The following is a 22,249-nucleotide window of genomic DNA, read 5'->3' on the forward strand; positions in this document are numbered from 1 at the left end:
AAGGTAGACAAGTCTCCTGGCCCTGATGGAATGCATCCCAGAGTGCTAAAAGAGATGGCTAGGGAAATTGCAAATACACTAGTGATAATTTACCAAAATTCACTAGACTCTGGGGTGGTCCCGACGGATTGGAAATCAGCAAACGTTTAAAAAAGGAGGTAGGCACAAAGCGGGTAATTATAGGCCAGTGAGCTTAACTTCGGTTGTAGGGAAGATGCTGGAATCTATCATCAAGGAAGAAATAGCGAGGCATCTGGATGGAAATTGTCCCATTGGGCAGACGCAGCATGGGTTCATAAAGGGCAGGTCGTGCCTAACTAATTTAGTGGAATTTTTTGAGGACATTACCAGTGCGGTAGATAATGGGGAGCCAATGGATGTGGTATATCAGGATTTCCAGAAAGCCTTTGACAAGGTGCCACACAAAAGGTTGCTGCATAAGATAAAGATGCATGGCATTAAGGGTAAAGTAGTAGCATGGATAGAGGATTGGTTAATTAATAGAAAGCAAAGAGTGGGGATTAATGGGTGTTTCTCTTGTTGGCAATCAGTAGCTAGTGGTGTCCCTCAGGGATCAGTGTTGGGCCCACAATTGTTCACAATTTACATAGATGATTTGGAGTTGGGGACCAAGGGCAATGTGTCCAAGTTTGCAGACGACACTAAGATGAGTGGTAAAGCAAAAAGTGCAGAGGATACCGGAAGTCTGCAGAGGGAATTGAATAGGTTAAGTGAATGGGCTAGGGTCTGGCAGATCGAATACAATGTTGACAGATGTGAGGTTATCCATTTTGGTAGGAATAACAGCAAAAGGGATTATTATTTAAATGATAAAATATTAAAACATGCTACTGTGCAGAGAGACCTGGGTGTGCTAGTGCATGAGTCGCAAAAAGTTGGTTTACAGGTGCAACAGGTGATTAAGAAGGCGAATGGAATTTTGTCCTTCATTGCTAGAGGGTTGAAGTTTAAGACTAGGGAGGATATGCTGCAATTGTATAAAGTGTTAGTGAGGCCACACCTGGAGTATTGTGTTCAGTTTTGGTCTCCTTACCTGAGAAAGGACGTACTGCCGCTGGAGGGTGTGCAGAGGAGAATCACTAGGTTAATCCCAGAGCTGAAGGGGTTGGATTATGAGGAGAGGTTGAGTAGACTGGGACTGTATTCGTTGGAATTTAGAAGGATGAGGTGGGATCTTATAGAAACATATAAAATTATGAAGGGAACAGATGGGTTAGATGCGGGCAGGTTGTTTCCACTGGCAGGTGAAAGCAGAACTAGGGGGCATAGCCTGAAAATAAGAGGAAGTAGATTTAGGACTGAGTTTAGGTGGAACTTCTTCACCCAAAGGGTTGTGAATCTATGGAATTCCTTGCCCAGTGAAGCAGTAGAGTCTCCTTCATTAAATGTTTTTAAGATAAAGATAGATAGTTTTTTGACGAATAAAGGGATTAAGGGTTATGGTGTTCGGGCCGGAAAGAGGAGCTGAGTCCACAAAAGATCAGCCATGATCTCATTGAATGGCGGAGAAGCCTCTCATTCCTCATGATAGCTTTCCACATTTCCTACTAACTGATCTCCTGTAACGTCTTCTCTCCTCTCCCCTTCACCCACAAAATACCCCTCTGCTGCAATGGCGATGACTGACCACCCTCGATTGTAAGAGCACCTGGCTTGACTCCCGTTCTTCCCACCAACTGATGAGGTACTGACTGGTTTGTTGTGGCATCTTTCCATCAATGCATGTCCTCCAGCCAGGCTTGTTTGTTGTCTCTCTACCTGCACCTAGTGGTGCATAAGGCAGATTTTCATCTGTTTCCATTGCTAAGTTTTTTCCTGGGACAGGTCTCTAGCCTGTCACCAGAGGCTTATAGCTTGAGGGGCGCCACTTCACATCAAGCTGACTCTCCCGCTCTTACTTTTGAAAACAAATTTCAAATTATAGGGCAATTTAGCGTGGCCAATCCACTTACCCTGCACATCTTTGGGTTGTAGGGGTGAGACCCACGCAGACACGGGGAGAAAGTGCAAACTCTACACGGACAGTGCTCCGAGCCGGGATCAAACCTAGGTCCTCACTGCGCCACCATGCTGTCCCTGTCTCCCGCCCTTAACACCTGCCATTGGCACATGTTGGATTGATTTGCAGGTTGATACTCAACATGTTGGCCGTAATTTGAACCCACCTTCCTTGGCCATCAAGTCCTGGGGTGGCACCTGAACCCGGAGCTTCTGGCTCAGAGGCAGGGACGGTACCCACTGTGCCGCAAGACCTACTCCTCCATCCACGAGGGGAGGTTAAGTAATTTTTTTCAAAGAAAGCTTATGGAGCAATTAATGTTTTATTCCACTTCTATTGGTGAGGGGTATCAGCTAGAAGGCTAAGATAAACAAATATTCTGTGTCAGGTTGACCTGTTCATGCATCTACACAATGAACTTGTCAAGGATAAATTGTTGTTAAGTGGATGAACATTTAACATAATTACCTGGCATTACTGTGTCTAACACGGGCATTAATTCATTCATTTTAAATGGCTTCTTATCTCTGCCAAAAAAAAGATGAGGGCTGTCACGCAAGCATCCTCTAATTTTGCCAATACTAATTTGATGTTTATAAACTAGCAATGATAGTATTCTCACTTCTAATTTCACTATAGAATAATAGAATCCCCACAGGGCAGGAGGTGGCCATTCGGCCCATCGAATCTGCACCGACCCTTCGAAAGAGCACTCTACCCATGTCCACTCACCAGTCCACCCTGCCTTATCCTTGTAACTCCATAACCTAACTTGCACATCCCTGGACTCTAAGGGGCAATTCACCATGGCCCATCCACCTAACCCGCCATCTTTGAACTGTGGGAGGAAACCGGAGCACCATGAGGAAACCCACACAGACACAGGGAGAATGTCCAAACTGCACACAGACAGTTACCCGAGGCCGGAATTGAATCTGAGTCCCTGGAGCTGTGAGGCAGCAGTGCTAACCACTGTGCCACCCTGCCGCCCTTTCTAATTGATAATTTATAGGCTGACCTATTGTATTACATGCATTGAATCATTTCAATTTAAAGTACATCCAACTGGGAAAATGTTGATTTCAGTGGAATCCAGTTTGAATTTTCACACACACTGACATGCGCCTACAACAGAGTTCTTTTCTCCAGTTACATATCAACATACAAACAAGGAACGGGAGGAGGCCGTTCAGCCATTTGAGCCTGGTAATCACCCCCTTGTTGACCAAGAATCTGTGGTGATATGCCTGTAAGCAATGTCGTAGGTGGATGGTGTGCGAACTCCAACCAGCAGGCGGTAGTGCAGATACACCATGGGATCCCAGACGGTCATGTGACTAGGGACTCCCATATAAGTGGGGACCCCATCTGGCCATCACCAGATGGTTGTAGGGGATGCTAGTAAGACATACAGTTGAACAGTCATGCTGTGTGTAGTTCCAGAGGAGTACAAAGAAACTCCATGATAATTTGACCTGTAACAGAATGCAATCTTGCCACGTGTGATTCAGTAAAGATCCTGGTTTGGACAAGTCAAGGTGTTGGTGGATTTTTTTGCAAGGCATAGAAGACCAAACACAACAGAACCTATCCACCTCTACCTTAAAAATATTCAAAGACGCTTCCACGACCTTTTTCAGGAAAAGAGTTTCAAAGACTCACGACTCCCTGAGAGAAAAGATTTTGCCTCATCTCTGTTTTAAATGAGTGACCCCTTATTTTTAAACAGTGACTCCTAGTTCTAGATTATCACATAAGAGGAAGCATCCTCTCTACATTTACCCTGCCAAGACCCCTCAGCATCTTATATCTTTCAATCAAGTCACCTCTTAGTATTCTAATCTCCATCGGATACAAACCTAATTGGTCCAACCTTTCCAGAAAAGATTGTCCCCTTACGGTGGATGTAACCAATCCAAATGTGTTTTCAGTGGGCTTTTCTGTACAAAACCCATTGCTTCACAGCGCCAGGTCCCAAGTTTGATTCTTGGCTTGGGTCACTGTATGTATGGAGTCTACACGTTCTCCCCATGTTTGTGTGAGTTTCCTCCGGCTGCGCCGATTTCCTCCCACAAGTCCCGAAAGACTTGCTGTTCGGTAATTTGAACATTCTGAATTCTCCCTCCGTGTACCCGAACAGGTGCCGGAATGTGGTGACTAGGGGCTTTTCACAGTAACCTCATTGCAGTGTTAATGTAAGCCTACTTCTGACAATAAAGATTATCATTCATAGAATTTACAGTGCAGAAGGAGGCCATTCAGCCCATCGAGTCTGCACCGTCCTTTGGAAAGGGCACCCTACCCAAGCCCACACCTCCACCCTATCCCCATAGCCCAATAACTTCACCCAACCATTTTGGACACTAAGGGTAATTTAGCGTGGCCAATCCACCTAATCTGCACATTGCACATTATTATTATGAGGTATCAAGAATTTGTTATTGGTCCTGAGGATCTTGCATTCAACAGAATTAATTTTGGTGGAGTTGATGGCATAGTGGCAATCTCACTGGACTAGTAATCCAGAGGTCCCGGCTAATGCTCTAGGGACATGGGTTCAAATCCCACCATGGTAGCTGCTGGAATTTCAATTCAATTAAAATCATAGATTCACTACAGTGCAGAACTGACCAGCCGGCCCATTGAGTCTGCACCCACGCTCCGAAAGAGCACCCTACTCCCCACTGCCCGTCCTATCCCTGTAACCCCACCTCCCCTTTGGATACTAAGGGGCAATTTACCATGGCCAACCCACCTAACCTGCACATCTCTGAACTGCGGGAGGAAACTGGAGCACCCGGAGGAAACCCATGCAGCCACGGGGAGAATGTGCAAACTCCACACAGTCACCCAAGGTCGGAATCGAACCCGAGTCCCCGGTGCTGCGAGGCAGCAGTGCTAACCACTGTGCCACTATGCCACCTATGGAAGAAAATCTTATATGGGGCTGAATTCTCCATTGTCGGGATTCTCCATTTTGCCGGCAGCCCGCGGTTTCCTGGCGGAGCGGGGCTGCCCCACAATGGGAAAACCCATTGACCAGTAAGCGAAACCTGGTGCGGCGGGACGGAGAAACCCGCCCTTGGTTTGGTCAACATGTGACTCCAGACAACGGCAACGTGGCTGACTCTTAAAAATGAGCCCTCTGCAACGGTGTAGCAAGCCAGTCATTTCAGGGACAATTAGGGAGGGCCGAAAAATGTTGGCCAAGCCATCAATGCCAACATTCCAGGAAAGAATGAAATATAACAAAATTAATTGCTGGAAATTCTTTGGATTAATGTGCTTGGTGTGCACAAAGCTCTGGAGCAGTAGCTTTCAAGATAATAAGCCCACCCCTTTGTACCATTATTCTTAGTGGAGACCCTGGGTTTAGTGAGGGCCTACAACAATTGAGTGGGATTTTGGTGTTCTGTCCTGTTTCCCTTCAGCACAGTTTTGAAATGGGAACAAGGAAAGCTCTTTGAGAGTAATAAACTTTGGCCTAGATTTTTCCATTCCGCCCGAGACGATGCACACCCCTGGCAGGACCGGGCCCGAGCAGTCGAAACATTAGAGCAGGAATTTCTGGTCTGGTCACTGGCAAGACCAGAAAAATCTATCCTTTTTTAAAAACATTTTTGTGACAATATTCTCAGTATCTTTTGGTGTTTTATTTTTATACCTTTTTTTCTGCATAAGATTTTTGAGAATCTTTTGCAAGATAATTTTTTTTAACTTTTGAAGTTTTTTTAAAAGAAAGACTTGCATTGATATAGTGCTTTTCATGACATCAGGATGACCCAAAATACTTTATAACCAATAAAGTGGTTTTGAACTGAAATCAGTGTTATAACGTAGCAGCAGCCAATTTGCCCACATCAAATTTTCAGAAATAGCAAAGGGATATTGACCAGAGAATCTGTTGAGTAAAAACCGACCGGGGAAATGGGAGAGCTCTGCTCGTTCAGAATAGTGTAACTGTACCTTTTACACACGCTTGAGAGGGAAGGTGGAAAGTGTTTTAATGTTTCAACTGAAAGACGACACTTTCAAGTGTAACACTCCCTCAGAGCTTCACTGGATTGTGGGGCAAGAATGCGTACACAAGCCTCTGGTGTGGGACTTGAACCCACAACCTGGAGGTGACGACGTTACCCTGAGTCACAGTTGACTCATTCCACTCCATTGTGCTGAATGCTGAAAAGATTTTCTGGTCAAGAATAAATTGGACCCCAACCTATTTTGCAATCATTATGGAATGTGGGCATCACTGGCTGGGCTGGCATTGATCGCCCTTAAACTGAGTGACATTTAAGAGTCAACCACATTGTTGGATTGGAGCAAGCAAGGAGATGAATTAAGGGCCTTTCCCTCCTCCTCCTCCTCCTCCCCCCCCCCCCCCCCCCCCCCCGGTCCACTTTGCACATTGACTTTGTAACTCCGAGAAAGGAACACATTTTTTTTAAAGCAGCTGACTTCAGTTTGTATTTCCCCACAACAGTGTGACTGAGATCAGGAACACATGCCACAGGGTAATCAAAATTGCATTTCACTAAACTGCACCATTAGCATTATGCCACATATCCTACTGTACATTTTTCCTTTGTCTGTTTTCATTTTCTTTCATTGTTCTGCCATTTAAAAACAATGGAGGCAGCAAATGGTTTGCTTTGATTATTCAGTAGGCAAAACACATGATGTAGTGTGTTACGGAGGCAAACAGGCAGCCAAGATCTCCCATCTGATGACTGATCTGTGCTGAAGTAACTGAAGCTAAAAATGGGCTATTTGATTTGGAGATCAATAGAATTGTGTTAGAGCTGAAGTGGTTTGAACAGGAAAAACAGTAATAACAGGTCAACTATGTATTAAAAGAGCAATGGAAAAGAGGAGGCTATTAACATTGTAAGATGAGTGTTGAAAATGTACAGGCTGTTCTGAACCTGAATACAAAGGACGAATATGTAAGACCCTCAGCAAAAGTGCTGCGTATTGTGTCAATTAAACCCTTCACAAAATGCTGGATTAATAATCTGGGCAGGATATTGAAATGGGTGAAGTCAGAGTCAATTAAATATTTATTGGTACATGGGGAAATCCTGTCCTGGTGCGATGAAAGAAAATGTGGAATAGAAAGATCTTGAGCATATGGCACTTTTCATGCCCTCGGGATATCCCAAAGTACTTAGCAGCTGATGAAGCAGTTTTTTAAAAAAGTGTAGTCACTGGTATAATAAAGGTAAAGGGAGCAGCTAATTTTCTGCAAGAGCTCCCACGAACAGGGAGGATCAACTCGTGTGTTGTGTAAGGGAGAAATGTTGGCCAGGACAACAAGGGAAACTCTCTAGAACCTCTGACTATTGCCATGGAATCAATTCCATCTGCCTGAGAATGCAGATGATTTAATATGAGCCCTGTTACCCGATCAAGATGTTGGGTCAACCCATGGTCATTCACCTGTCTTATGGCTGAGCCCTGTCCATTGGTCAGGGCTGAATAGTGATGATTATTAGACTTTTGGGGAGTTTTCTCCGTTTTAATCTTTGGAATAGTTAAGCAGGGCCCTTCAACAACAACTGCTTGCATTTATGTAGCGTAACATTTACCACAGTAAAATCTCCCAACCCACTTCACAGCAATGTTGGCACCGAACCACGCCAGGGAATAAAAGTCAGACGTTGCTTAAAATGGAGCTAATTGCAGAGGTTTGGATGAGCTTCAGTTTATGGAGCGTGGAGGATGGAGCATTGGAATAATAAGCAACAAAGACGTGGATGAGGACCTAGGCTGCAGATGAGCTGAGGCAAGGATGGTGTTATGTGACATTACGGAGGTGGAGGTAGGCCGTCTTGGCGATGGCACAGGCATGTGGTCAAAAGCTCAATGGACTAGCAATGGAGAACGCGGCCAGTGTTTATCTTCATGACAGTAAATAAATTGGTAAAACGTATGCCACGCTAGATTATAAATGATATGGGGATCCATTGGGCTTGGTGAACTTCCATGTGTTGACTATTTTCCTGATTGTCCTTTTAGTTTGGGATCTATTTCAGTCAGATAGAGGATGTACTGTCAGGCATCACTTCTGATCACTGGGACCTCCAATGATATAAAATGACTAATCCCATTACATTTAGCAGATTAATAAGATTAAGATGAGAAATATGGTGCCAAAAATGAAGGCTTCTTCATCATGGGAAACTGTACACTGATGGGAATATGGACAAATTCTGAGGATGCAAATTAATTTTTGTACCGTGAGTATTAAATTCCGGGGTGGGATTCTCCGGCTGCGCCCGCCCGGGGACCGGAGAATCCCGCCCAGAGACCGGAGAATCCCGCCCAAGAACAATGGACTTTTCCATGGTACGCGTCCCACCCTCAATTTAGCGTGACCAATCCACCTACCCTGCACATCTTTGGGTTGTGGGTTGAGACCCATGCAGACACGGGGCGAATGTGTAAACTCCACATGGACAGTAACCTGGGGCCAAGATTAAACTTGGGTATTCTGCACTGTGAGGCAGCAGTACTAATCACTGAGCCACCGTGCTGCCCTGGTGCTTTGGCATCCTGAAGATGCAGTTCAGGTGCCTGGACTGCTCTGGATGCGCCCTCCAGTATAGCACTGGGAGGGTCGCCCGCATCGTGGCGGGCTGCTACGTCCTCCACAACATCGCACAGCAGAGGGGCAACATGCTGGAGGGGGAAAATGAATGCCAGTCCTTGTCCGTTGAGGAGGATGCGGGGAAGGGTGAGGACAGGCAGGACATGGGGCCGGGCAGGCACGGGGGGCCGCATGACGTGTGCACCAGGGCCAAAACTTGTGGTAGCAGAAAAAGTCAAGTAGTGTCAGTCCATTCTCATTATTTTTCCATAGGCCATGATGTCCAAGGCAGTAGGGCCATGTCTCATGGTCTGCGCCCACTCTTGCATTGAAATCCCCATTAGGTAAAGATGTTCTGTCTAAGGGATTCTGCAAATAGCAGTGCTAAGGTCCTCATAAAACTGCATTTTTGCCTCGGTGGTGGAGCACAGATACTTATGGAGTTAACTCACCCTTTTTGTGTTGAGAGGCAGATGGAGAGAATATGTTTGAACCATTTGTGGAGGATTCTATCATCGAGAGGAGCAAGCTCCTTACAGCAATGCCTACATCTGGCTCACGTGTTTCCTCTGGGGTTTTCCCCTGCCAGATATACATGTAATGTTTTTTTTCAGTGATCCATTCTGTGTATAAATGATGAGTGGCACAGGTGGGGTGGATAGGAAGGAACTTTTACCCCTTAGTGAAGGGGTCAATATCCAGGGGACATAGATTTAAGGTAAGTGGCAGGAGGTTTAGAGGGGATGTGAGGTAAAAACCTTTTCACCCGGGGGGTGGGGGGGGGGGGAGAAGCTGGAACCCCCTGCCTGAATGGGTGGTAGAGACAGGAATCCTCACAACATTTATGAAGTATTTAGATAAGCACTTGAAATAAAATAGAATACGAGGCTATGGGCCAAGTGTTGGAAAATGGGATTAGAGTAGATCGTTGCTTGATGGCTGGCATGGACAAGATGGGCTGAAGGACCTCTTTCAGTGCTGCAAAAACTCTTTGACTCTATGTTGAGCCTGGCCTCCTGTAGGGATGCTATATAATGTTAAGCTAATCAAGCTCCATGTTGATCGTGGTTGTCTTGTGTCCTCTTTCGACCAGCTGTAAGTCATCTGGCAATCCCGTGCACATAGTCCAGATGTTCCAGCTTGATAATCAAAGATAGAGATTGCTGAGCTCTGAGATATAGAGGGATCTGGGTGTCCTAGTGCATGAATCACAAAAAGTTAATTGTAGGTACAGCACAGCAAGTAATTAAGAAAGCTAACAGAATGCTATTGTTTATTGCGAGGGGGATTGAATACAAAAGGAGGGAGGTTATGCTTCAGTTGCACAGGGCATTGGTGTGACCACAGCTGGAGTATTGTGTGCAGTATTGATTTCTTTATTTTTTTGAAAATGTTTTCATTAAAGTTTTAACATTTTATACAGAATTACAAAAAATACCAATAATAATCCTTAACCAAACCCAAACACCCCAAAGTGACCCTTCAATCCAAGGATCAAGAACTCCACCTACCTACCCAAACCCCCCCCCCACCAAGAGGGGTCTTGACAGGATGAGCATGGAGAGAATGTTTCCTCTTGTGAGAGAATCTAAAACCAGGGGTCACTGTTTAAAAATAAGGGATCGTTCATTTAAGGCAGGAATAAGGAGAATGTTTTTCTCTGAGGGATGTAAGTCTTTGGAACTCTCTTCCTGAAAAGACAGTGGAAACAGAGTCTTTGAATATTTTTAAGGCAGAGGTGGATAGATTCTTGATATGCAAGGTTATCGGGAATAGACAAGGATGTGGACTTGAGGTTAAAATCAGATCAGCTAGAGGCAAGCATGGTGGTGCAGTGGTTAGCACTGCTGCCTCACAGCACTGAGGACCTGGGTTCGATCATAGCCCTGGGTCGCTGTCCATGTGGAGTTTGCACATTCTCCCCGTGTCAGTGTGGGTCCAACCCCCACAACCCAAAAGATGTACAGGGTAGGTGGATTGGCCATGCTAAATTGCCCCTTAATTGGAAAAAAATAATTGGTTACTCTAAATTTCGTACTGGATGGCAGAGTAGGCATGAAGGACCAAATTGTATGTTCGGAAGAGTTGGCACCTTCTTCCTTTTCATTTGTTTTGTCTTATTTCTTTGCTTGATGCAATGGATTTCATCTACTTGTTGAGCAAGCACCCATTGAAGCTGAAGGAACATAACGGGTCAGCACCTTACTAATCAGAGATTGCCTGACTTGAGATGGACATGGGCTGACCAGCGGGTCATGATAGATCCCCCTAAGCACGGTGCAGTGGTTAGCACTGCTGCCTCATGGTGCCAAAGACCCGGGTTCGATCCTGGCCCCGGGTCACTGTCCATATGGAGTTTGCACATTCTCCCCGTGTCTGCGTGGGTCTCACCCTCACAACCCAAAAAGATGTGCAGGGTGGTTGAATTGACCATGCTATATTGCCCCTTAATTGACAAAAAAAAGAATTGGATACTGTAAATTCATTTTGAAAATATGATAGTCCCTCCTGCAATTGGAGACAGCCCATAGCGCCCGTTCTCTATGGCAATCGAGTTGGGCTTATCACCTGTAACTGCTGCCTCCCTTCTGCACACTGCATGTCTGGGGACCAATCTCCTGCAGTTCTTCTGAGGCTTTAACCTCAGGCCTCGAGGGACACAGTTCTGTTGCTATGAGGGGCTCAGTGGAGGGCTTGCTGATGGAGTGGCAGTGCACTGAACGGGAGAAAAGTACACATTTGGCTCTCTTTCTCATGACGCTGCTAACCAGCAGTGTGAATGATGATGAGACAGAAACTAGCACACAAAAGCGGAAGGCATGCTAACTCTCTGCACCCACACAGGAGCTGCATCATATCAACCTGCGAGACACACATGCACCTTAGCAGATTTAATATTAAATATGCCAAATCAAGGCAGATGATCCAGGAGTTATAACTATGTGAATTTGTAAATTGTAGCATGTCACTATATTTTGGAAAGAGGGGAGAGCCTAATGTAATCAAAGATTTAATGAAAATTTAGCAATCTAGAGCTGCAAATGAAAATAAAACACGGCTTCAATACAGTCAACTCCCATTGTTGGCGACCCTCTCTATTGCAAATTTGTTTACCTGCGCGAATCTATTTGTGTTTATCCAGTTACGATTCATGAACTCAAAAGTTCATTCATCCATGATTTTGTGTGTACCAGTGCAGGAGACATCATAATAAATTGCTTAACTTCAACTACACACAGACGTATAAGTGCACCAATGACTCTCAGATTTACTGGACATGTTAGCGAATTAGCAGAAGGAAAGCTAGAACTCTCAACTTTCCCACGTAGAAAGCACACACACCGCTTGTGCAAGTTCACCATTCACGATTTCACCCTTTGCGAACTTCCCCCTGAAGGACGGGAGTTGACTGTACAAAATTCCAGAATTTTTTGGATGACGGTGTTTCGCTTCCTGCCATCCAAGAGTTGTTGGGGGACGCATGCCCGCCGACTCTGCCTATCTGGCAGCCATTTTACACTTGAATGACTGTCAACTGGCTGCAGTTGAGATTTCCACCCCTCACTCAGATTGCCATCCAATCTGATTGGCTGACAGCTCTACAGTCCCTACAGGAGCTGCAGTGGGCATGTTTGAAGATGCCTGAGTCGAAGTGCCGGATCTGGAGGTCAAGGTAAGTTTAAGGGGTCCCAGGGCGGAGAGGGTAAGGAAAGCCTGGGGATGGGGGGTGCAAAGGAGCGGCAAGGTAGCACAGTGGTTCGCACTGCTGCCTCACTGCGCCAGGGACATGTGTTCAATTCAGGCCTTGGGTGATTGTGTGGAGTTTGTACGTTTTCCCATTGTCTGTGGGTTTCCTCCGGGTGCTCTGGTTTCCTTCCACAGTCCAAAGATGTGTAAGGTGGATTGGCCATGATAAATTGCCGGTTAATGTCTAAACATTTGCAGGTTATGCCGATTGGCCATGACCATGCAAGGAGTTACGGGAATGATCGGCCTACAGAGTGCTCTTTTGGAGGCTCAGTGCAGACTCAGTGGGCCGTATGAGCATCTTCAGCATTGTATGGATTCCAAGGTGTAGCGAAAGGCTGGGGGAAGGAGGCCAGCTGGCCACTGGCTATCTGTCAGAAGAGGGCGTCAGCTGGAGGCAAACTCACCTTTACACCCAAAATCTAAGCCTGTTCCTTTTTGGGCATTCCCCACGAGAGGTAAAGCCTCCCACCAGACTACAGGCTGGATGGGAAATGGCCCTTAAGTGGCCAATAATTGGCTACCTCAGCGTCGCCATTGGGGCAAGCATGGGCAACCTGGATGAGGCTTTGCCCCCAGCTGTGTGGGTGGGATGGGCAGGAATGTGGAGGGAATTCTGTTCCTTCAGTTTCATGATTGCCCCCCCCCTCCCCCCCCCCCCCAACTCCCTCCGGTCTAAAGTCCCACATGCAAGGTACCGTGAAATTCAGGCCCAATTTCCGACGTATCTGTGCATTAAAGGCAAGAGCTGAAATTAGCACTTAGTGTGTGTGTGTATGTGCACATGTGTCAGTTAAACCTACCCACAGTATTAATGAATGGGTTGCATGATTGTGCATCACACACATTAAGTGTGTACATTTATTTTGTGTACTTAAAATATGGCAAGTGCAAATTTTTGGTGTCTATTATAGTTATCAAGGATACAAATTTCTCATCTATATTAAACAAACTGAGTCGAGAATCATTGCATATGTGTATATATTAAGCATATTAACTGCAGAAATTCTTGACAAAATGTTCAGGATGGTGACATCTAACTGCTGTTCGAAACTCACTTGAAGTACCCATCATTGAATTACGTCACATTGGTTACCAGGGAAACCGCTGCTATTCTGTTTGCATCTTCTTCTGTTGGAGAAAGATTGTGCAAGAATTGAATAATAACTCTGTTTGCTTGTACTGAGGTATTCTAACTAATATTCACTGCTAGCATTGCTAATTGACAAATTATACTGGGAGGAGTGATATAATTGTAATATCCTGCACGGGACCTCGGGGATGGAAATGCTTGTCTACCCTGTGCTCCTTGTGGAGTATGAGCTCCCCCGCTAGGGGCGGGGTAGCCCAATTTCCCAGTGTACACAAGGTTGGCCAGTAAGGCACCCACAACAGAGGAGCCCGGTAGGGGTCTACCGGGAAGTGTACATGTATCGTTTGTAAATAAAATGTAGTTGTTATTTTTACTCCATGTTGACTCCCTGTGTCCTCATTAAACTAATGATCATCCATAAAACACAGCTAGACTTAAAACACAAAATACTGTGTACAGAGACTTGGTAAGGCTCCATTTGAGTACCATGTTCCAGTTTGAGCATCAAATCTCTATAAAGGTATATTGGTCTTTGAAGAAGCAGAGTTCAGATTCACCTGAAGGATATGCGGGCTAAAGGGGTTCTGAGGACAGGCTGGAAACAAGTGTCTCATGTTTTCAGTTTGGAAGATTGAAGGATAATTTATCTGAAGTATTTTAAATGGTCAAGGGCTTCAAAAAGGTTGGCACAAAGAAACATTTTCCCTTAGCATTCGAAGACAAAGCAAGAAGGGATAATCATATGGTTACAAACCCCTCCAGGATTGACCCGGAATCTCCAGGAACATACAACATACAGTGCAGAAGGAGGCCATTCAGCCCATCGAGTTTCCACTGACTCACTTAAGTCCTCACTTCCACCCTATCCCGTAACCCAATAACCCCTCCGAACCCTTTTGGTCACTAAGGGCAATTTAGCATGGCCAAGCCACCTAACCTGCACGTCTTTGGACTGTGGGAGGAAACCGGAGCACCCGGAGGAAACCCATGCAGACACGGGGAGAACGTGCAGACTCCACACAGACAGTGACCCAGCGGGGAATTGAACCTGGGACCCTGCCGCTGTGAAGCCACAGTGCTATCCACTTGTGCTACCGTGCTGCCCAATTGAAGGAATTGCAGGTAAATCTCCAGGACTCTGTTGTGCGCAACCCTGGAGGAAAATCATCGGGCATTAAAAACAATTTTTTTTTTTTCAATCATTTCTGTTTACCAGATAGAAAAATATTGAAATTGGGAGAAAAGGGCAGTTTGGCTGACAGTTGAGCACCATCCAGTTGGTTAATAGTCTTTTTGCTTTCCAATGGGTGTAGCAAACTGTGCATCACAGGGATAGATGTGATGGCTGACTAATGACTGGAGTGTGGGGGCAAGTCATGTGATGAAACCTCCAGGAATACATTTAAGCATAGTTGGCAAGCCTCGGTAATTGTAAAACTGGAGCTTGGTCATTTTGAAGTGAAACCAGGAAACTCTTTTTCACTCAGAATGATGGAAATCTTAGATTGATAGATTTTGATTAGGTAGAGATACCAATGGGTACAAAGCAAAGGGTGGGTTAATAGAGAATGCTGACACAAACTCAAGGGGCCTTATTGTCTTCTCGTGCTCACGCATTGGTAGAAACCCCACAATTGACAGCATCTGCCAAGAGACAGGAATGGCTAACATTTGTCTGTAATGAAGTTAGACATGATTTCAAAGTTATCAACAATAGGGCGTGGACATTGTAAAACATGAAGGTTTCTAATTATGATTTCCATCAGCATTTTGTCCTTTGGAAATAATGGTTATTTTGAAACCATGGCTGGGGGAATCCTATAGCACTAACCAGCTAATGGAACATACCACTGTGTGAGGCCAAGAACATTGGTTTTAAAGAAAATTGCTGTCACATCGAACACAATTAATCATTGTCTGGCCGGTGGCTCTTATGCTGGAAACTGCAGGAAAATCAATGCCACTGGTGTTGACTAGAATGATCACTGCTACATCTCCAGTATCCTTTATCTGAAAATCTGAAAACCGAACACATCAAAAAGCTGCACGTTTTGTTTTTAACCTCATTGAACTTGAGCGCGAAAAGTCTAGTTGTCTCCCTGCTTTGTTGATCTTTTGATTTTTGAGCTGAACATGTCAAAAAGAAACTTATTTCAGATACCCTGTATTGATTCAGTGGTACATCTTACTTTCCCAGCAATTGTATTCAGTTAACATTATGGGCTTAAGCGATTGTAATGTTCATATCCGAAACCCAAAACGATGTGAAACCTGAAATTCAATTGGCCCTGAAGAATACTCGACCTGTACCGTTTGGGGATTTGGGATAGCGGCTGAAAATGAATGCCTGAATCACCTGCATCCATTGCTTGAAATGCACACCAGCTTTATGCTGTCTGTTCATTTCAGTTATAGCCGTGTGCAGTGACCGCACGTTTGATTGGCACACCACACCAGCAGGTGAGGGGGCGGGGGTTTGTAACTTGCTGGCACTACTTAAAACTGAACTGTACCTCCGAAAGGGAAGATGCAATGAAGCTGGGGCATATGCTGGAAGCCTATCTGTCCGAGAAGAGAGTGAGGAATGGTGCAACATAGGTGGAAACAGGCTGCGAGGTTGTTGGGTGCTGCACTGGAGGCCTTGATGGAGAGGAGGAATGAAGTCCTACATCCTGACAGGAGAGGACTCTGCAGAGGTGGTGGCATTGCCACTGAACTAGTGATCCAGGATAATGCTCTGGGGAGCTGGGTTCAAACCCCACCAGGGCAGATGGTGGAATTTTAATTATATTACCATCTGTTTGGGAGATCTGTGGATTGACTTCATGGGATTTAAATTACTGGGTTGTGCTAAAGTGCCTCACATGGACATGCGATCAGATCTAGTTGGTAGTGGGTTCCCGGGAAGGAGACCGACCCTCTTGCATCAAATGTCTGCTGTTTTAATAGAAATTCTTGGAAAAACTGTAATTTCCTTCAGCTTTCATGGAACAAATGTGATATTCTGCAGTGACACAAAGAATAGAAGACTCAAAGATTGCCAGATTTCAAAGTATTCCGGAAATCAGATGTATGTGTCAATGCAGTGGAAGGATTAAATACAGGCAGAATGAGGATGATAGCCCCTTTTAACATATCTGGTCATAATTACAGAAAAGAAAATTCGAATAAAAATAATGGGCAAAAGAATCCCAGGATTCCTGAGGAACAATTAGTAGGTGCTTAGGTGTGATCTTGAACTAGCATTATGTTGTGAAATGCTCAAAATGAGGGGGAAATGTCCTTGAAATAGCACATGATGAAGAGAGTGCTGACGAAGAGGGTGAAGATAATGATGGATCCAAACAAATTATATTGACCTCAAGGAGTTTTAATTCTGTGATAAATATGTCAGACATGAACTCCTTAACTGTGCAGTACGAGATGGTATTTGTGCCTCAATAGTATCTGGGACAAATTGGTTCACTAAGTAGTGAAGATCGTAAAACTTGGTTAAGGAAAATGAAAGGGCTACTTGCATGAGGTTTTGAGATTACAACACATTGAGGTCACTAAAGAAAGTTGTCAAAATAGCTGGAGTAAGCCATTTTACAAGTACTGGTGTAGCCTCCAGTGAGGTACTGACGCCTTTGAGTAAACAATAGAACCACTCCATCTCTTCCCCTCATAATTTTGTACACCTCAATCAAGTCACCCCTCAGCTTTCTTTGTTCCATGGAAAATAACCCCAAGCTCCTTTATGAAAAAGGCACAAATGAAACTTGTTGCGTAACATGACAAGGCAACCATTCTTGCAAGGTGGGTTGACCTAGTCAGAACATTATTGTATCCTCTTAACACAACTTGATGCATCTCATCAAGAAATGAGACAAGTGTTACTGGCATCAGGTGATAATTTGCACACCCTACTAGTTTAGGCTTAAAAATCTATGAAAAGAGACTTCCGGGTGCGGCGATGACCAGCTGAGTCGCACGTTTCGGCAGCTCCCTGTGAAACGGACTTTTGGGCTCTTGATAGGAGCCCCAACGGCAATTTTGACGGCTAAAAACACTGTGCGGTAAACCAGAAGGGAATCCCCCCTGGATACGGATGGAAAAAGGAGGAGAGAGTGGCCAGATTGCAGTGGATCCTTTAGAACAGCGGCAAGGAAGGCAAGCAAAAACCAAGATGGCGTCGGAAGGCGGCAGTTTAACATGGGGCCCTGAACAACAAGAGTTCTTGAAATGCTGTGTGGAAGAGATCAAAAAGGAAATGAAGAAAGAGCTGTTGGCCCCGATACTACAGGCGATCGAAGGGCTAAAGGAGGAACAAAAGACCCAGGAGCGGGAGCTTCGGGTCGTGAAGGCAAAGGCAGCCGAGAATGAGGACGATATACAGGGCCTGGTGGTGAAGACAGAGACGCAGGAGGCACATCAGAAACGATGTGTGGAAAGGTTGGAGGCACTGGAAAACAACGCAAGGAGGAACAACCTGAGGATTCTTGGTCTTCCTGAAGGTGTGGAGGGAGCGGATGTCGGGGCATATGTGAGCACGATGCTGCACTCGTTAATGGGAGCGGAGGTCCCGGCGGGTCCGTTGGAGGTGGAGGGAGCATACCGAGTGATGGCGCGAGGACCGAGAGCAGGAGAAATTCCCAGAGCCATAGTGGTGAGATTCCTCCGTTTTAAGGATAGAGAAATGGTCCTTAGATGGACGAAGAAAACTCGGAGCAGTAAATGGGAGAACGCGGTGATCCGCGTTTATCAAGACTGGAGTGCGGAGGTGGCGAGAAGGAGGGCGAGCTTTAATCGGGCCAAGGCGGTGCTTCATAAAAAGAAGAAAAAATTTGGAATGCTGCAACCGGCAAGACTGTGGGTCACATATCGAGGGAGGCACCACTACTTTGAGACGGCGGATGAAGCGTGGACTTTTATTGTGGAAGAAAAACTGGAATGAGCGGGTTATTAAAAAGAACGTTCGAACAAAGTGGTGGGGCGAATGTGGGGGGCAAAGAGGGGTTTTATGTACTAATCCTGCGATGTGGTAACTTTTCTCTCTCCCACAGGTGGTGATGGGGGGAGGAGGGGAGGTGGGCTGAGGGCTGAACGGGCCGATAAAGAGGGCACGGGTACTCGCACACCTTAAGAAACTTAAGGCAGATGTGGTTATGTTACAGGAAACGCACCTGAAACTGATAGACCAGGTTAGGCTACGCAAAGGATGGGTGGGGCAGGTGTTCCATTCGGGGCTAGATGCGAAAAACAGGGGGGTGGCTATATTAGTGGGGAAGCGGGTAATGTTCGAGGCAAAGACTATAGTGGCGGATAACGGGGGCAGATACGTGATGGTGAGTGGCAAACTACAGGGGGAGACGGTGGTTTTGGTAAACGTATAGGCCCCGAACTGGGATGATGCCAATTTTATGAGGCGGATGCTAGGACGCATTCCGGACCTAGAGATGGGAAAGCTGATAATGGGGCGAGATTTTAATACGGTGTTGGAACCAGGGCTGGATAGGTCGAAGTCCAGGACTGGAAGGAGGCCGGCAGCAGCCAAGGTACTTAAAGATTTTATGGAGCAGATGGGAGGTGTAGACCCGTGGAGATTTAGCAGACCTAGGAGTAAGGAGTTCTCGTTTTTCTCCTATGTCCATAAAGTCTACTCGCGAATAGACTTTTTTGTGCTGGGTAGGGCATTGATCCCGAAGGTGAGGGGAACGGAGTATACGGCTATAGCCATTTCGGATCACGCTCCACACTGGGTGGACTTGGAGATAGGGGAGGAAACAGGAGGGCGCCCACCCTGGAGAATGGACATGGGACTAATGGCAGATGAGGGGGTGTGTCTAAGGGTGAGGGGGTGCATTGAAAAGTACTTGGAACTCAATGATAATGGGGAGGTCCAGGTGGGAGTGGTCTGGGAGGCGTTGAAGGCGGTGGTTAGAGGGGAGCTGATATCAATAAGGGCACATAAAGGGAAGCAGGAGAGTAAGGAACGGGAGCGGTTGCTGCAAGAACTTTTGAGGGTGGACAGACAATATGCGGAAGCACCGGAGGAGGGACTGTACAGGGAAAGGCAAAGGCTACATGTAGAATTTGACTTGCTGACTACAGGCACTGCAGAGGCACAATGGAGGAAGGCACAGGGTGTACAGTACGAATATGGGGAGAAGGCGAGCAGGTTGCTGGCACACCAATTGAGGAAAAGGGGAGCAGCGAGGGAAATAGGGGGAGTGAGGGATGAGGAAGGAGAGATGGAGCGGGGAGCGGAGAGAGTGAATGGAGTGTTCAAGACATTTTATAAAAAATTATATGAAGCTCAACCCCCGGATGGGAGGGAGAGAATGATGGGCTTCTTGGATCGGCTGGAATTTCCCAAGGTGGAAGAGCAGGAAAGGGTGGGACTGGGAGCACAGATCGAGGTAGAAGAAGTGGTGAAAGGAATTAGGAGCATGCAGGCGGGAAAGGCCCCGGGACCGGATGGATTCCCAGTCGAATTCTATAGAAAATATGTGGACTTGCTCGCCCCGGTACTGACGAGGACCTTTAATGAGGCAAAGGAAAGGGGACAACTGCCCCCGACTATGTCTGAAGCAACGATATCGCTTCTCTTAAAGAAGGAAAAGGACCCGCTACAATGCGGGTCCTATAGACCTATTTCCCTCCTAAATGTAGATGCCAAGGTCCTGGCCAAGGTAATGGCAATGAGAAGAGAGGAATGTGTCCCGGGGGTGGTCCACAAGGACCAAACTGGGTTTGTGAAGGGGAGACAGCTGAACACGAATATACGGAGGTTGTTAGGGGTAATGATGATGGCCCCACCAGAGGGAGAAATGGAGATAGTAGTGGCGATGGATGCCGAGAAAGCATTTGATAGAGTGGAGTGGGATTATTTGTGGGAGGTGTTGAGGAGATTTGGTTTTGGAGAGGTGTATGTTAGATGGGTGCAGCTGTTGTATAGGGCCCCAGTGGCGAGCCTGGTCACGAATGGACGGGGATCTGCACATTTTCGGCTCCATAGAGGGACAAGGCAGGGATGCCCTCTGTCCCCATTATTGTTTGCACTGGCGATTGAGCCCCTGGCGATAGCGTTGAGGGGTTCCAAGAAGTGGAGGGGAGTACTTAGGGGAGGAGAAGAGCACCGGGTATCTTTGTATGCGGACGATTTGCTACTATACGTGGCGGACCCGGCGGAGGGGATGCCAGAAATAATGCGGATACTTGGGGAGTTTGGGGATTTTTCAGGGTATAAATTGAACATGGGGAAAAGTGAGTTGTTTGTGGTGCATCCAGGGGAGCAGAGTAGAGAAATAGAGGACCTACCGTTGAGGAAGGTAACAAGGGACTTTCGTTACCTGGGGATCCAGATAGCTAAGAATTGGGGTACATTGCATAGGTTAAATTTAACGCGGTTGGTGGAACAGATGGAGGAGGATTTCAAGAGATGGGATATGGTATCCCTGTCAATGGCAGGGAGGGTGCAGGCGGTTAAGATGGTGGTCCTCCCGAGATTCCTCTTTGTGTTTCAGTGCCTCCCGGTGGTGATCACGAAGGCTTTTTTTTAAAAAGGATTGAAAAGAGCATCATGGGTTTTGTGTGGGCCGGGAAGACCCCGAGAGTGAGGAAGGGATTCTTACAGCGTAGCAGGGATAGGGGGGGGCTGGCACTACCGAGCCTAAGTGAGTATTATTGGGCCGCTAATATTTCAATGGTGAGTAAGTGGATGGGAGAGGAGGAGGGAGCGGCGTGGAAGAGATTAGAGAGGGCGTCCTGTAGGGGGACTAGCCTACAGGCTATGGTGACAGCCCCATTGCCGTTCTCACCGAGGAACTACACCACAAGCCCGGTGGTGGTGGCTACACTGAAGATTTGGGGACAGTGGAGACGGCATAGGGGAAAGACTGGAGCCTTGGGGGGGTCCCCGATAAGAAACAACCATAGGTTTGCCCCGGGGGGAATGGATGGGGGATATGGAATGTGGCAAAGAGCAGGAATAACGCAACTGAAAGATCTGTTTGTGGATGGGAAGTTCGCGAGTCTGGGAGCGCTGACCGAGAAATATGGGTTGCCCCAAGGGAATGCATTCAGGTATATGCAACTGAGGGCTTTTGCGAGGCAACAGGTGAGGGAATTCCCGCAGCTCCCGACACAAGAGGTGCAGGACAGAGTGATCTCAAAGACATGGGTGGGGGATGGTAAGGTGTCAGATATATATAGGGAAATGAGGGACGAAGGGGAGACTATGGTAGATGAACTAAAAGGGAAATGGGAAGAAGAGCTGGGGGAGGAGATCGAGGAGGGGCTGTGGGCAGATGCCCTAAGCAGGGTAAACTCGTCGTCCTCGTGTGCCAGGCTAAGCCTGATTCAGTTTAAGGTATTACACAGGGCACATATGACTGGAGCACGGCTCAGTAAATTTTTTGGGGTGGAGGATAGGTGTGCGAGGTGCTCGAGAAGCCCAGCGAATCATACCCATATGTTTTGGTCATGCCCGGCACTACAGGGGCTTTGGATGGGGGTGACAAAGGTGCTTTCAAAAGTAGTAGGAGTCCGGTTCGAACCAAGCTGGGGGTTGGCTATATTTGGGGTTGCACAAGAGCCGGGAGTGCAGGAGGCGAGAGAGGCCGATGTTTTGGCCTTTGCGTCCCTAGTAGCCCGGCGCAGGATATTGCTAATGTGGAAAGAAGCCAAGCCTCCGGGGGTGGAGACCTGGATAAATGACATGGCGGGGTTTATAAAGCTAGAGCGGATTAAGTTCGTCCTAAGGGGGTCGGCTCAAGGGTTCACCAGGCGGTGGCAACCGTTCGTCGAATACCTCGCA

The 22,249-nt window shown here is 46.6% G+C and overlaps 1 protein-coding gene and 1 long non-coding RNA gene across 3 annotated transcripts in view; one reads left to right on the top strand and one right to left on the bottom strand.

Annotated features, from left to right (window-relative positions):
* Positions 1–22,249, top strand: part of rab15 (RAB15, member RAS oncogene family) — a 239,169-nt gene that overhangs the window by 36,851 nt on the left and 180,069 nt on the right. The gene's annotated exons all lie outside the window — the stretch shown is intronic.
* Positions 9,418–22,249, bottom strand: part of LOC140407861 (uncharacterized) — a 72,634-nt gene continuing 59,802 nt past the window's right edge. The window contains exons 2-3 of one of the 2 annotated variants that reach the window (XR_011939848.1): positions 13,415–13,487; positions 9,418–9,805 (exon numbers count right to left, since the gene is read on the bottom strand). This is a non-coding gene — a long non-coding RNA (uncharacterized lncRNA). Of the gene's footprint in view, positions 9,806–13,320; positions 13,488–22,249 lie in introns of those variants that run through there. The other variant, XR_011939847.1, reaches the window with a different exon arrangement.

This window comes from Scyliorhinus torazame, chromosome 2, assembly GCF_047496885.1.
Source record: "Scyliorhinus torazame isolate Kashiwa2021f chromosome 2, sScyTor2.1, whole genome shotgun sequence".
In the NCBI taxonomy this organism is placed as follows: domain Eukaryota; kingdom Metazoa; phylum Chordata; class Chondrichthyes; order Carcharhiniformes; family Scyliorhinidae; genus Scyliorhinus; species Scyliorhinus torazame.